Genomic DNA, 15,436 nt, shown 5'->3' with positions numbered 1-15,436 from the left:
GGGGGCTCCTGTATCTTCAGGTGCGTTTCAGGGCAGCGTCCAAAGGGAAGGATCTGCTGCGTTTGCGTCCTGCTCGCTGTCCTTGATGAAGCCTGCCGCTGGGTGGGCTGCATGCCAGCGGATAAAATCCAGCTGGAACTTCGCAACTCTGCGTCGATCGTCTAGGCAATTGCTAAACTTCTTGAGCTTTTAAACAAATGGGCCCCGCTTGAAACCAATTCCTGCAGCTGTTCCGAGAGCCACCTTCATCATGTATATTACCTGGCTCCTGTGCTCTCATTTTTATCTGTGTTTCTGTCCTATTCCACGAGACTTTAGGAGATGGGAAGACACAAGTGTTCGTACGGTGTTTCCAGCCGAGGTAAGACGTGCTCACAGGACGGCCCTTGATAACGAGAATAAACCGTGCCGTTATTTTTCCCCCCAGTGCAACGCAGCAGCTGTAGCTGCGGCTGTCAGGCTTTTCAAGTCTTTTCCCCTTGAGCAGTTACTGCTGTGCTTGGGCTGTCCTCCCCTGGCCGCGGCAGGGACTTCACAAAGCCTCTCTGGCCCCTGAAGAGCCAGAAATATTCCCGTGATGCTGCATGAGGGGGTGAGAAATTGCCCAGGGAAGGAGAGCTTTGGGCCTGGCTGGGATCAGGTAGAACATCTCTGCCTCCCGCGGGGGATGACCCCCGGCAGCCTGCCGCGGCGGGTGGGCTCGGCAGCGGTGGAAGAAGCTCGGACATCCACAGCGTGTTGGTCTCATCCTCACGCCACGTGGGTGGCGGGGAGCGAGCGGGGAAGGGGCGTGGGGGCACCCCCCTTCAGCCTGCGGATCGCCCCATTGGGCTTCGTGCCCTCTCCTGGCCCAGCAAACACTCGTCCCTGTGGTGGCAGCCACAAAACGGGAGCGAGCTCGAAGGTGATGGCCGTGCTGTTAAATAAACGGGGACTTGTGGGCTGTGTCACCTCGCGGGGGCCACCTCGGTGCCAGGGCAGGTGGCCTTGGCCTTCAGCCTGCGGCAGCTACGAGCCGGCGTGGTTAGCGTCCCCAGGGCTCGGGTCGCACCGGGGGCTCTCCCGTGGGTCGCAGGAGGGGAGGATTGGACGGGGCGTGGGAAGAGCTGCCGAGCTTGTGCCCAGAAAGGGTTCTCTGAGGCTTTTTCTACTGCAGCGCTGGGGCTCGTGGAGGTCCGTGGTGGTTTCACCTGGGTAACGGTGCCTTCTGCCTGCCTTTCAGCTGCTGCCTGCCCGATCCCAGCCGTGCGGGAGCTGCCGGACTGCAGCCCCGTCTTCCCGGGGACTGTGAATACCGGGGCTGTCCAACCTGCAGCTTTCGGCTTTCAACCCAAACCAGCGCCAGAGCTTTGGTACAAGCCCAAAGAGCACAAAGCCACAGCGGTGCCTTGGTTCAGGAGCGATTTTCTCACGTCCTTGTTAAAACCCTGCGGTTGTCCTGCCTTCCTACCGCTGCCTCCACTGCTCACGGCTACGTTGTGAGTTTCAGAAGACCAAACGCAGAGTGAATCTCAGAAAGTGCCCGTTGCCTCCGCTTTCCTGGCTGGGTAGGTGCAGCTTGTATGTTACTCAGAGAGCAAAATACGTGCCTAAAATCCTGACAATTAGGCGTGGATTTTCTCGGAGGGGAGTGCTGAAGCAGCTGCTGACCTGAAGCGTTGTCTGGTTGTATTCTTACCAGGTAAGAGCTTGGTACGTTATCTTCATGGGGTCCTTTCACACCAGGTGGAGCCCGGGTTATCTGCAAGCCCCGTCCGTGAGGACCTGAGGCTCCGTGAGGACCTGAGGCTCCTTGCCTAACGCTGGTCCTGGGACCTCACGGGGGAGGTGTGGTGGGTGGTGGCACCAGGGCGGGCGTGGGGCACCTGGGCTGCCCTCAGGACAGGGCTGCAGGTTGCTCAGTGCCCTCTCGAGGTCTGTGGGTATCATGACCTGAGAGATGGCTGCGTGTCCCCAGCGTGGGCAAGCCTTGTCAACGGGCTTTGAGCAGGCCTTGTCCCTGTGTCAGGGCCACCACTGCCAAGCAGGGAGAGGCTCCATGTCTGAGCCTCAGCGCTGAGAACAAAAAGATATTCTTCACTCCTTATGCTTCCCAGAGAGCATCAAGCCTCTATTCAGGTAAAGTCCTCTTGGAAATACAGCGGGAAGGTCCAAAGACCTTGCTGGCAGATTGGTTTAAGGCCTGGACGCCGGGTAGCCATCCCTAAATGCAGTAGAGGTAGGCAAAAGCGAGGATGGGCTCAAAAGCGAAGGGTGGATGCCAGCGCCACCCAAGACTGCTGTCCTCTGGACAACAGCAGGAGCTGGGGCTCTCTCCATCTTCAGGATTTCCACTCCCCTGATGTCTGGGAGCAGGAGTAACCTCCCGTCTCATGTGTATGAGGATTTCTAATCTGGAACAGAGCTCCTTGAGACTTTCTACGTGTCTATAAGCAATCGGAGCACAGTGCTACCATCATTCCCACGCTGAAGGCAACGCTGACCTCTCCCAGCCTCTGTAAAGCCAACCAGCTGTACCCATTAGAACACATCAGTCAACTATATTGCTGTGTTTTGAATTTTTAATTATATTTTCCAACTAAATAGAGTACACGTATCTCAGAATGCTTGTTTTAAGCAGATGTTACCATGCAGGGTTTTTTCCATTCTCTTTTCTATTGACTGGGGCAAATCTTAAGTAAATATTTGAGTTGAGCCATTTTTTATTAATAACAGAACTTGGAATATCCTTTTTGCCAGTGATATTAAACACATAGGTATTTGTCCTGCTAGCCTGGTACCTGCTTTTTTTATTATTTTTTTTTTAGGCAATCTCACTTTTACGTTTTTCACCAACCAGCTCAACAAGTACTGTAATTTATTTGTAATTTTAAATTGGGCCCTATCAGCTTTTAAATATATGCATACACTAACCTCGCAGAAGTCCGCTGGTCGTGAATGAACCTTGTTGGCACAGCCCTGCCGATGCCAATACGTGTCCTTTTCCTGCCGATCTCTACAAAGGCCTGCGTATCAGAACGTAGCTCCCAGCTCGTGTTCGGTTCATTACTAGCATTGAATTGGTCTCAACACCTAAATTAACCAGTTTGCTTCACAGATCTGGCAGTTGATATAGTAACCCGTTTCTTGTTAATGTTTGTTCCAGCTGGGATATAATACCAAACATTAATCCTTAAATTTTGCTGCAGCATACATTTGAAGTTGAATCGTTTGCAGCAGGTAACAGAGATACTGTTAAACCTCAGTCTCTCCCACCCAGAATCTCCTGGGTTTGCCTGTGCCTCTACTACAGAGTCAGTGTCTTTGTATTAAACTACATGCAGTTCTTTTAAAAAGAAACGTTTGCTTTGAATACGGGGTCAGAGACCTGCTGACTGTCTCACTTTTATTAAAGTGTTGCTAGTGTCTTTGGTATGCGGTATACCTAGTTATATTTAAAATATAGAAACCTTGGCTTAGGGATACTTTTCTTTCCATATTTTACCAATTATGATGACATTAAGGATAACTAATGTTACTGACTCATTTGCCAGGTGCTTTGAGATCTTGCAGTTAGGTTTCGTAATTTACTGCTGCGCTGAGAGGCAGGGTTGTGAACCTTGAAGGCTCCAGAAACACATTTATCAGGAATGCTTTGAATTTCATTTTAAGTATCAGGACGTTAAAAAGATGCAAGTTTTCGTTGATTGTTGCTTATAAAGGAGAAAAAGTACCGTCGACTAGGATTTTCTGTTCTCTGATCCTATTTTACCAGCCATCTCCCTTCCACGTGGCGCTTTCTCCAGCCGTGACGGATGGGATGAGGAGTGGCGGGGCTGGGTGAGCATCCCCACGCCTGCATGCCCGGTGCTGGGCAGGTGAGGCCCGTGTAGATCTCCTTCCCAGTAAGGAAAAGAGCAGGTCCCACCCTGCACGATGGGCTAGTGTGGGAGCAGGATTTGTCCAGTGTACCAAAAAAAAAAAAAAAGCAGAAAAAACCCCAGACCTTTATAAAAATCCCAGCTACAGCTAAAACAACAGTTCCCCATGACTCAGGGAGAAGGGCTGTGTGTGAGGAAAAGCCAGGCTCAGCTGTAACCTTACTCCTGCCCTGTCCATGAGGTGAAATGCTTGTTTTAACATCGCAGTGAACTGGGTAACGTGTAGAATATTTTTGGCTGGAACAGCCTGACCCAGACTTCTGCAATGGCCCGCGATTAACAGCAGTAGTCCTGATACGTGGAAGTTAAAGGAGGCTCCAGGCGAACCGAGGATCTGTCTGACGGGATCGCACCCATCCCTGGGACTGGGGCTGGCAGAGGGCTGAGCCTTCTTGCTTGAGTCTGGTGAGGAAGCCAGGTCCCACTCCCTTGCGAATTTTTTCTTCAAAAAACCCGTGCTGGCTGTCATTTGAAGCGGGATTTTTGGTTTAGTGCAGGGGGGACACTGTGCTGGTGCAGGCATGGAACTCACCCGAGTGCCAAGGGCAGAGCTCAGCCTCCACCGCCCAGCCGGAGCCGCGAGCAGCCATCAGATGCTCACACCAGGCATTGCATCCCTTGCGGAGACATCGGATTCCCACCTTGGTGGATCCATCTGACTCCTGCTGATGGGAAGTGAGCGGCAGCAGCTCCGCTGTAGCATGTTGTGCTCCTGCGTGGCAAGAGCCCCAGATGCCCTCCAGGCAGGTCTGCCAGCGTGAGGCATCTCCTCGGGTATGAAGCCTCTCCCCAGGTCACTTCCTTCATGTTTCGGGAGCTTCCGCACCAACTTCCCTGGAAATACCATCAGTTTACGAGGACAGGGGAAACAGGTCAGTGGGCACAGAGCAGAAATACAGCCCCATCCCACTGCTGCCAGTGGTGGGGCTCCCCACCACCCCCACATGATGCCGGGAGGGGGCTGGGGCTGGCGGACATCCGTGGGTGCTGATGCAGGCCCTGGCGGCAGGGTCACCTCCTGAGAGAAATGAAGAAATAAATTTAAAAATTCCTAAACCAAGGGGGAAAAAGGAAAGAAAAAAAAAAAAAAAAAAAAGAGAAAGAAAAAAAGTTGCACTTGAGGTTAACACTGCTGCAGAGCTGATGACATCAATGTTGCCATGGCGACAAAATCTTCACTTAGGTATGGTGAGCGCCCTGAGCTTGCGGCTGCCAAGGAAACCCGCCCGAGCTCCGGCACACAGCCACCACTGCAGCCCTGGGGCCTTCCTCCTCCTCCTCCTCCTCCTCCTTCTTTTCCTCCTCACTCTGTCCCCCTGCCCAGGGGCTCTGGGCTGCGCCCTGCTCCCCATCCCTTATGGAAGTTAGTTAGTGAATTCTTCCAATTTTTGTCCCCGCTGCATTCCCAGCAGCTCCAGTGTGTCCCAGGGATGACGAGGGCGAGCTGCCATCCGCAGGGACGTGGGGACGTGGCTGCTCTGCCACCGGCCATTGCTGGCACCACGAGTCACCTCCCATCTACTGCTGGACTCCGGTGTCTTCATGGAGCCCCAAACCAAGCTGTTGGCCTCCACCTGCTCATGAGTAAAGTTACTGTGGTTTTGGGGGCCTGGTGTGGGTCAGCACGGGGTTCATGGGCTGCGGGGAGCCTGGCCGGGAGTGGCCCCGGGGCAGCGAGCGGCTGGGGGGGCGACCCGTGGAGGAGCACACAGGTGGGACATTCAGGTCCCTCCAGGGCTTGAAATGGAGCACAAAGCAACCTGCCCGCAGCCATTTCCTAGCTGGGGGGCTGCGCCACCGCAGCACAGGCTGCTTCTGCGGATTTTTTTCCCTGTGATTCAGGTTAAAAGCCTGTGAGTGCCCTCGGCGCCAGGGACCACCCCCCAGGGAGCATTAGGGGAATTCATGAGACAAAGCAACAGTGTTTATCACCCCCCTGCCATGTTTCCTCTCCCGTCTTCATCAGTGTCAATGAGAAACTCCTCGTAAAGTTTGGTTATTGCCTTGAAATCCACCGATTTCAGACAAGAGCAGTCATTAGCCACCAGAGTGGATCCACGGGCTAACGAGCAGCAATTGAAGTGAAGGAAGAATGCTTGGTGAGAGGTTTTGGTCTGAACAAAGCCCTGATTTCGGTGCTACGCTCAGCTGAAGCCAAGCCATAGCCTGGCCAAGTGTGAGTGTCCTGACCGGTGCTCCCGCAGTAGCTTTGACAGCCCAAAAGGATCCCAAAGGCCTCCCCAGCATCACGGAAGGTCATCTGGTAGCTGCTGGCTGGGGGGTCTGTCCTGCCATGAATTCACCTCCAGTGCAAAAATATAATTCAAATCCCACGATAGCTGATGGGAAAGGTTCTTTTTTTAGCGTATTTTAAGTCAGGCCTGAGTGGTTATTGAGCGGTCTGGGGATTTTTGTTTGGTTTTGGTTTTTTTAACTGGATATTGCATACAGGCTTAAAGGCTCCGGTGATTTATTGTGGCAAATGATGCCACCACATCACTTCAAATGCGGCAGCCCCAGCCCTGTGTGGCCCCAGAGCAGACCCTCCGGTTGCCCATGTGTGCGCTGAGGTGCCGCTCTTGCTTTTATTTTAGAACTTGAGGATTTGGATCTTGGTCAAGCTGTTGTTGTTCCAGAATAAAAAAAAAAATGTGAAAAGAAAACCCAATCTGTCTAAAAGAGAAACAGCTGCTGGCATGTGAGACACTGCTGGCTTTCAGGCTTCAGGGTCTGCGATTAACCAGGCTCCGAGTCGCGCCACTGCCCGAGAGCATGGCCCAGTTGATCCAGTTGCTGGAAAGGAGAGGGAAGGGAAGGAGAATCTCAGCAGCAGCATGGCACGGCAGAGCTGCCAAGACCCGCGTGGCACGTGGGAGCCAGCCTGCCACCGGCGGGGAGCCCCCACCCCGGGCACGCTGCAGGGCCGGTGCCTGAGGGTGAGCATCGCCTCGTGCCAGTATTATTTATTTTTTTTGGGGGGGAAAGGCACAATTTACCAGGAGGCAGAACCACAGTTCAAGGAAAGCCCAACCTGCTACCTTTACATAAAAATCCAACAGTTTTGCCGTAAAATTACCATTTTATTATACAGCTGTGGTAGGAGCAGAGGCGATTAACTAATAGCAAATCTCTGGAGAAAACAAAGGAATGTTTTAGGCCTGAATTTTTGAGCCTCATCACGAAATTATTTATATTCGTTCAGAATAATTACAAATTTTACACAGTACCAGATCTCCACTACCCGATTTCTGGTGACAAGAGAGGAGTGTAGTCAAGGGGAAGTGACTCATGGCTGCCTGTGGTTGAAATTAATGAGATATTTATCTGGAAACATTCCTGTCAGCGGCTTTGCTTTGTACTCTGAGTTGGGACAATAGCATGGAAACCATCGCTGAGGACAGCGGTGCCCTCGCTGTGGTGGTTGCAGGGACTTGAAGGATCAGCTCTGCTAATCGTAGGATCAGGTGAGGGATGGATTTTAAAGCCAAAAAAAGCCCATTCTGAATGTTCAGGCCAACTTGCTGCAGAACACAGCCCAGTTTGCTCCCTAATTCCCACGATAACCCCACAAGCAGTATTCACTGGCGAGAGGAGGGAGAAAGGACGTGATGAGGAAAACCAGCATTCAGCTGTGGCACCTTGGGATGGGACGTACTTTTTGTACTTAATTCTTTTGTTTGCACATGCCACAGAAAGCCCTCTCACATCCTGCATTATCTTTTCTGGGAGCAAGGGCTCTTACGGGAGAGCCTGGCTTTAAATATACACGGAAGAGAAATCCTTCTGCTGCCTGCTCCTGGAGTGACCCAGCCTGTCACCTTCCCAGAGAGAAACAGCAGCGACTGTGTGAGCAGAAGGCTGTGTTTTCTGAACCGCTTCAAAGCCCTTCCCTGCCAGCCAGATTATTGATCAAGGGGAAACGTCGGCATTTCAGAAGCTTCCCCAAAAAGGCACGGAGCCTGCTCAGCTCCCGTGCGTCACTGGGGCTGTTTTTATCTGTGGATTTTCCAGCGTGTTTAGCAGAGCTGGGTTGTCCAGGAGGGACCCTGGCAGAATCTCCCCACTGAGTGACTCACGCTCGCACATCATGGGAATACGGGCTGGCTTCAACATACTGCACTTTTCAACTCTGATTCATGCCACCCCAGGAGAGTAAATAAGGCAACTCCACACACATCTCAGCTGTGACGAGTTGCCTTCACACTGAAAAGGTGTCGGGGCAAGTGACACTGCCGGTGAATAGTGTCACCTATAACTTAGCCAGCAATTTCCTAAATAGGGCAAAATGTCTCCTTGCACGTACGCCCTGAGTCTCGTCGCAGCGCAGGGTACCTGCCGTCCTGCACGTTGCAGGGCATCTTTACTAAACCGAAGGCACTGGGCTAATTTCAGTGAGCTTTGTAGCAGGTTTGCTGAAGCCTGGGGACATTCATTAGCAATCTGGGGTTGTCACTTTTCAGGCAGACCATGCCTCCACAGATTGCTTCAGAAGGGTGATTCAAAAAAAGCAAAGAGCCTCATTAATCTGGATGATTCCCAAAAGCAGCGTAAGCCAGGTCACTGCTACAGAAGGTGTTACTTGATACTGATGTGTTTAGCACCACAGAGACAAAAATCAGGAGCAGTTTGTTGTTGTTTTTTTTTGTTTTTTTTTTTTTTTTTTTTTTTTACCAGGATCTAAACAAATTACATATCAGAAATCAGTTGTTTGGGGAAAATCTCCAGCTGTCATTGCTGTCACCTGAATGATGGTGAGTCATCAAATTACATCCTTGGGTCGGGGAAAAGAGTGGCTGGATAACTAGATGTCTTGTTGCCTGTTAAGCCAGTGAAACAATTCACCTAAAAAGCCTGGTGTACGGGTTAGATGATTTCTTCAATACAATTTCACTCCAATTCTGGCTTGCAGCCTTGGCCAAGAAAGCCCAAGGAAAGCACCCAGGCGCTCCTTACAGCTGGTGTCCACCTCCGATTGCAGGCAGGAGCAGTGGGCAGCCCTGCCCACGGTTCGCTCTCGCAGCTCCCGTTAGCACATGACACTAAAACCCCAGTGACTCAGCAGGAATATCTCTGCAGAAATCAAAAGAAGGAAGCCTTAGACATTTCCTGATAGCAGATTGTGAATTTGTGCTTCTTGTTATAGCTTGATCTGTCATTAAGAAGACCGTGTAGGCATTGGTCTGTTCCCAGAGGAAGCTGGATTATGGGTGATTTTTCTCATTGCGGGTTGCTGATGAGAGAGTTGAATGTGCTCTTACACGATTTGGCTGAACAGGGGGGCAAAAGCTATTGAACAATCATTCAATGAATTGGGTGCTTAATTCCCAGTGAATACCAGCTCCTCGGGTTCTTTGCTCCCTTGGGCTTTGATAAAAATCTCAGTCTTATCCTCAAACCTGCAAAAGAGAAATATCCATGGCAGCGTAGTTAGCGCGTGCTATGCCATCTCTTCTGTTGCTGTAATGTTGTCTTTCTTTCAAAATAAAGAAAGACACCCCCCCTCATTTGATTACATGTTCTGTTCTTTCCTTCAGGCCTGTCAACATGAAGCACAGAGATTGCCTAATCTGTTCTTGTTATTGGATTATGTGACTATGGTACGCGGCTCTGGCTTCTGTCCATAACCCGTCACAACCGGCACCGTGTTTCTGCCCAGCCTCCGAGCACTTCAAACACGGGCGGGTAAGGGAAGCGTGTCCTCCCCGCCGTGCCTACCGGGTGCCATGAGTGGCCAGCAAGCACCGGAGCCAGGACGTGTCCAGGACCCAGCCGAGAGCCTGGCGAGCAAAGTGCCGGGTCCCCAGCACCCAGGCCTGTGGCCCCAGGGGGACTTCAGCCAAGCCCCTGAGGCGGAGGCGGGTGGAAGCGTTGGGTGCCCACACCCTCCTCGGCATGCCTGCTGCCCCGCGCAAGCTGGGATTTGTGTGCTGGCACCCTCGCAGCGCTCCCAGTAACCCTCCAGCCCCGGGCTGCGGGATGAGCCAGGCTACGCGGGCGCTGGGGCCCTCCGTGGGATGCCGGCAGCTCCTGGTGGGAGCCGAGCTCCAGACCTTGCAGGAGTGCTCCGCTGGCCAGCCGCTGTCTGCTGCCGTCAGGCACAGCTGCAGCCTGCCTGGGGGTGGGGACAGCGTCTTAATCCCACTGCTTCAAAAAAAGAACCAAAAATTCCTTCTCCTGCTGAAGTGCTGTTCAGGGAAGGACAGAGAAGCCCAGCGGTATGGCTCAACGAGGGATGAGAGTTGAGCTTCAGTGATGTTATATCAGATGAATTTATCCTCTCAGCCTTGGTCAAACTGCATACCTGGTCCCTAAATCATTGTCTGCATTATCTTGTTATTTTTTCTGTCTGCCTCACAGAGCTGTTAAAGTCCTGGGCTTAAGAACAAAAAATGCCTCTCCAAGACAGAGTCAGTGCCCTCTCCTGTTGACCGTTTCCCCACGTGCATCCCTCAGCAGCATAGCTGTGTATGCCAGAGAAGGAAATAAGGAGGAAAACTTGGTCCCCACTGGCTTAAGCCTTGAGACACAAGGTACTGTTCTTCCTCAGCCACTTGCAAGGAAATGGCTTGCCACCAAGGTGGCAAACAGCTGAAAATAAGATCTGCATATTGTTGGTATATGCTCTTGGAATGGTCCCTAGCAGTGGGATGGAGGTGTGACAGGGGGCTTAGAAAGAGACGTGTGGATCAAGAGCTCTGCACAAGCACTTCAGTCCTTTGCAGTTTTCGTTAGGTGGACATCTGCAGAGGCCAGGGTGATGTGTCTTCCCGTTTGCCTGTATCTAAGCAGCTTTGCCTTGGAGGTAACACGGACCTTGTGGGGCTCCTGCACTGAGGCTGACTGCTTCCAGCCCTGGGATCATAACACATACGTGGGAGAGATTTGAAAAAGGAAGGATTTCAACTGGAGTTTGGTGCTTGTGTTTCTTAGGCACATCCCCACCTAAATTCACCGGCTGCTGAAGGGCGCAGTGCCTGTTTTCTTCTGCTTTCATTTCAGTTCACTTGCTTCATTCCAGCCCCGTCACAGCGGTTCTTGGGCCCAGCCCAGCACTTAGCAGCAGTAGCACAGGAATTGATTTCAGCAGGAGCAGACAATCCCCTAAATTATTAATGTCGATAATGGACAAACCACAGGACACAAGCAAAAATATACAGATGAAAGAGCTGAAGAAGTGAGAGGGTGGCAGCTGGAACCATCAGGGTGATGAGAGAGAACTGGGATAGAGAGAGATGTCCCAGGTGGCTGGGGCCAAGACGGAGCACAAGCAAAGAAGGTTTTGTGCTAATCCAAAAGCACAGAAGTGCACCTCTTGGTGACGTTCCTAAATGCTGTGGGTACATTTGCTGTGTCCTGTCAGGGCTTTATAACCAGCAACAAGCAGTTCACATGCAGAAAGTCCTACATGGCAAAAGACGTGTGCCCCGTGCCTGTATTAAAAACCTGCTGGGGGGCCAGGGGGGCAGGGGACATCACTGTGTTGTCCCCATCCCCTGTGTGAAGGTGGCCTTTGAGGTTGCCCCGTCTGTACGACACTGGGTGGCTCCTTGGCAGCCCGCCTGGCACGTCCTAGTTGTGTTTCTCAGAACCCCTCCGTGTTTTCAGCTGATTTGCTTTGACATCAGCAGCCGGCAAGAAGTTCTCTGTGTCGGGGTGCGTGGGAGTGCTATGTGACACCTTAATCATGCTAAACAGGAACACACATTCAGATTTCCTCAGCGTTTCAAAGAAATGTGATTTCCTTTGTGCTGCAAAGAAAGAGTCGATTTGATTGCGACTCTCTGTGGAGATCAGCTCCGGTGCCTGTGAATTAGGGTGCCAGGATCTCATTCTGGGAAAAAAAGGGAGATAAAACATACCAGGCTTTCGTGCTGCAACTGTCAGGGTTAGGTTTCTTGCTGGTAACTGGGGATTGTTTTGAGAAGAGCTGTTTAATTTAATTGGCCAAGGTATCAAGAAATCAGATTCTGTTCAAAAATAAAAATAAAAATAAAAATAAAAATCTGTATAGAGTCAAAGCATCAGCAAATACTGTACTAAATCCCAACTTCCCAAACAGTTGTTAATCATTTAGCAAAGACTTCAGAAATGGATTCAAAGTCCAAAAGAGTGGTTCACTGGTTAGTGTATTTCTCCTCCCTGTATGATTGACAAACATTTCATATCTCAGTGAAAACTCAGCTAGCCATGGTTCAGTGTAGATTTAGCTGAGCATTTGCTGGCCCAGGTGAGACAAAATAATGACAGGCAAGAGTCATGAGAGACCTTCTAGCACAGGGCCAGGCAGAGAGCGATACGTGCCATAGGGTGGGATTTTATAGCTGGTGTGATATGTGATATGTGGCAAGGCCATTGGAAAAGCTGGATTTGCCAGTGTGCTCGTCCTTCTGACAGCCTTACTCCCTCGGCATGGCTCATCCAGAGGCACAGGACTGCTTGGATGCTCAGCATGAAAGTGCCTTTCATTTTTTATGTGATTTATGAGATAACCTTAAAAACTCTGCGTTTGGTAAATTACTGTGCATAGTAATAAGAAAAGCTCCTGTTGGACCCGATAAATGAATTTGAACGATGATGCTCAGTTTAGAAAATGGCTGTGTTCCTGCTAGATGTGTGCCCAAAACACAGGTCTGAAATGAGGTATTGTCCTGTAACCGCTGTCACGGGGCAGTAAGGCTTTCCATGGGGTTCACCAGGCATGTGATAATTGTTGCTGCCCAACAGTTTTAGTTTTCAGCACTGAATTAACTGTTGCCTAACCCTATTCACATAGCGTGCAAAAAAAGTAGGTCACTCAAGACAGCAGGTATTGCTCAGCTTGGAAATCCACTTTGGCACATTCACAGTTCAGCAGCTCCTCTGGAGGAAGGGTTACATCCATCGCTACCAGGCTCCTACCCCAGCTGCCTCTTCAGAAGAGCAGCGACCTGCATTCCTCTTTCTCCCCAGTGCAGCGTGAGGGTGCTTTTCCTTTGACAAGTGAACTGCTCCAAGACAGGGAATGTCCCCTTCCCTCTTGAGTTCCAACGATCTTCCTGTTTTAATTGGGAACTAACTAATCGCCTCGGTCTCATGGGAAACGATGTCTCTGCTGCAAGAGGAAGCTGAACAGAGGATGCATTTCTCCCCTTGTGCCTTGGTCTGCTGTTACTCTGCGATGCTGCAAACCAGGTGCTGCTCTAGAGCAGGATAAGCCCTGCTCCCTGCGGCTGCCAAGGGCCACCGGGCTGCACGGTGGTGTCCAGGGCCCAGGGACAACAGGGTAGTCCCCATGAGGATGGCCCAGGAGCTGGCTGCTGGTAGAGGAGAGCAGCACTGCCCTGGAAAGCAGGATGGTACGGACCAGCACAAGCAGGGTGGGCTTCTCCTGGGAGCCTCTTAAGAGGAGTTCAGCGTTAGATTGACAGTGTTGGATGTTTGTCCACCACGAGCTGCTCTTTCCCACGGTGCTCAGGCACTCTCCTTTGCCTTGCTCAGGGGATTAAGGCAGCTTGCGTGATCAGTTCTTGGCACCCAACCTACCTAATATTTTGTGCTCTGAATCCTGCCTGCTGGGCTGGGGTTAATTAGCCTGGTCATCTGCAGGAAAGCAGACCCGGGCAGGAGTTTTCCACAGCTCCCTCGCAGCTATGTTGCCACACAGCCCTACCCCCAAGCGGGCTTTCTGTCACCTCCCGCTCTTGCCTTGTTTAAGCTCCCCAAGCTGCGTGCCCGGCTGCTGGCCGGTGTGGCAGGAGGCAGCCCTGTGGTGGCACGTTTCAGCGCAATGCAAACGGCAAAGGGCTTCGCTCCCTCAGCTCAAACACATCTACTCGCATCTTTATATGGATTGAAGAGCAGCGCTGGCACCAGGCCAGCATCCATCACTGCTCCTTCTCACCGGGTAGAGCAAGGGGCTCTCCCGCTATGCGTTTGTCAGAGCTTGGGGATCAATGTCATTTTAGAGCTGTGGTTAAGCAGTCACACAAAATTACCTGTGTAAAAATACAGTGCAGGGAATGTTAGCTAAGCTTCACTTAGATCACTGCAGATGTGTTATTTTGGGAGAGCATTCATGCTGTGCAGTCCTTATTCAGATAAAACTGCAATTGACGTAATTTTTTCCATAATGCTGCTTTTATTTGAAATCATATCTATACATCTTGTACAAATCAAACTAATAATAAGCATTTCCATGACATACTCTACTTATGGATTAATTTTGGAATTTAGTTTATAGACATGATTTGACTTCAGTGGGATTATGTCCCTAAAAGGACGGCAGCAACAGGGGACAAATGCTAGAAAGTGGCTTTTTGTCTATAATTCAACATATTTGTTTGTGGAACCCAGAACAATGTTCTAATCTTCCATCTGAAAACTGCCTTGTCACCTCCTTTGCCTCTCATCTCCTCCGCGACTCGGTATTTCTTACAAGGCAGGTATTGTCAAATCTCTTTCTTCAAACATATAATAACCACCTTTTGTATTGAACAGGCGTATAAATTACTCAGCTTATATGACAGAACAGAAAATAAAGAGTTGAGTGTCTGGCAGGGATGCCGAAGAGTGATGTTATTATAACCTTACTGTGAAAGATTTGCCAACAGAAAGTTACATATCAGTGAGGTAACCGACAACAGCATTGCCTTTATTACGCCAAATATTAGAGAACATAATTGTATGATATATTTCCAGACAAATTGGACCTCTCTTATCAGGATGATCAGTAGCCATCCTTGTGCATCACATATGGGATTTATAGCTTAAATAGACCCCAAGCATTGAAATACGTACAGTCACAGGGTTTACGCCTGTAAGTATTACAACCTTATTATTCAGCCCTTCTTGGGAATTTTCCCAAGACTTTTTTTTAAAGTTGAAAATAGTGTTCTTGCAAAATTAAAATCTTGCAGGTTTTCAGTTTGCCTTCATGAAAATTTTACTAGGAATAGAATAGATATTTCAAGGTGGAGCGGTCCAAATGAAACCAAATCACAGTGCCTGGCTTGGAGCAGTTTCACACATCCATCCATCCTTGCCTGTGCAGCTGTCAGATGTATGGGATTTATGTTCAGACACTTTGTCCCACCAGTTTCTGTGAACCGGCTTGGCTTCCCAAGGCACCTGCAGTCATCAGCTGGGTAGAGCAACGCAATCCACCCTGGCAGCCAGCAAACACAGTGTCCCTTGGGCACAGAAGTGAAAAGAAGCACACTGTAGTCTTGTAGGAAAAGCTGAATATTTAAGTTTATAGCGGAAGAGTACAAGGTTGAGAGGCAGCTTAGATGAAGGGCACCTGTAGCTGCCTTTCCACGTTGGGGTTTATCCCCTCAAACTTGTACGGCCCTTCTTAAGCCTCAGAGTAAAGTGGCCTTTCCAAGGGTAATTGGAACAGCACAACACAGCTACTGAAACAGCTGCCCAAAACAATATCTCACCAGCTCACTTCTCGTCCTTGGTGGCTGACTGCATCCCGAGGCACCCCCGTTACCTGGTGACCAGCGAAACAGCTAACCCTCCCTGGGACATCACCT

At 50.5% G+C, this 15,436-nt stretch overlaps 1 long non-coding RNA gene across 1 annotated transcript; it reads left to right on the top strand.

The window, feature by feature from the left end:
• Window positions 1–1,266: 1,266 nt before the first annotated feature.
• Window positions 1,267–11,923, top strand: LOC308073058. Its single transcript, XR_013931873.1, has 3 exons — window positions 1,267–1,681; window positions 8,595–8,671; window positions 9,455–11,923. It is a non-coding gene; the product is annotated as an uncharacterized lncRNA (long non-coding RNA).
• The last annotated feature ends 3,513 nt before the right edge of the window (window positions 11,924–15,436 follow it).

Source organism: Falco punctatus (assembly GCF_963210335.1).
Source record: "Falco punctatus genome assembly, chromosome: 14".
NCBI classification, from domain to species: Eukaryota; Metazoa; Chordata; class Aves; order Falconiformes; family Falconidae; genus Falco; species Falco punctatus.
The sequence above is the reverse complement of the archived record's forward strand: the minus strand, read 5'-3'. Positions and strand labels throughout refer to the sequence as shown.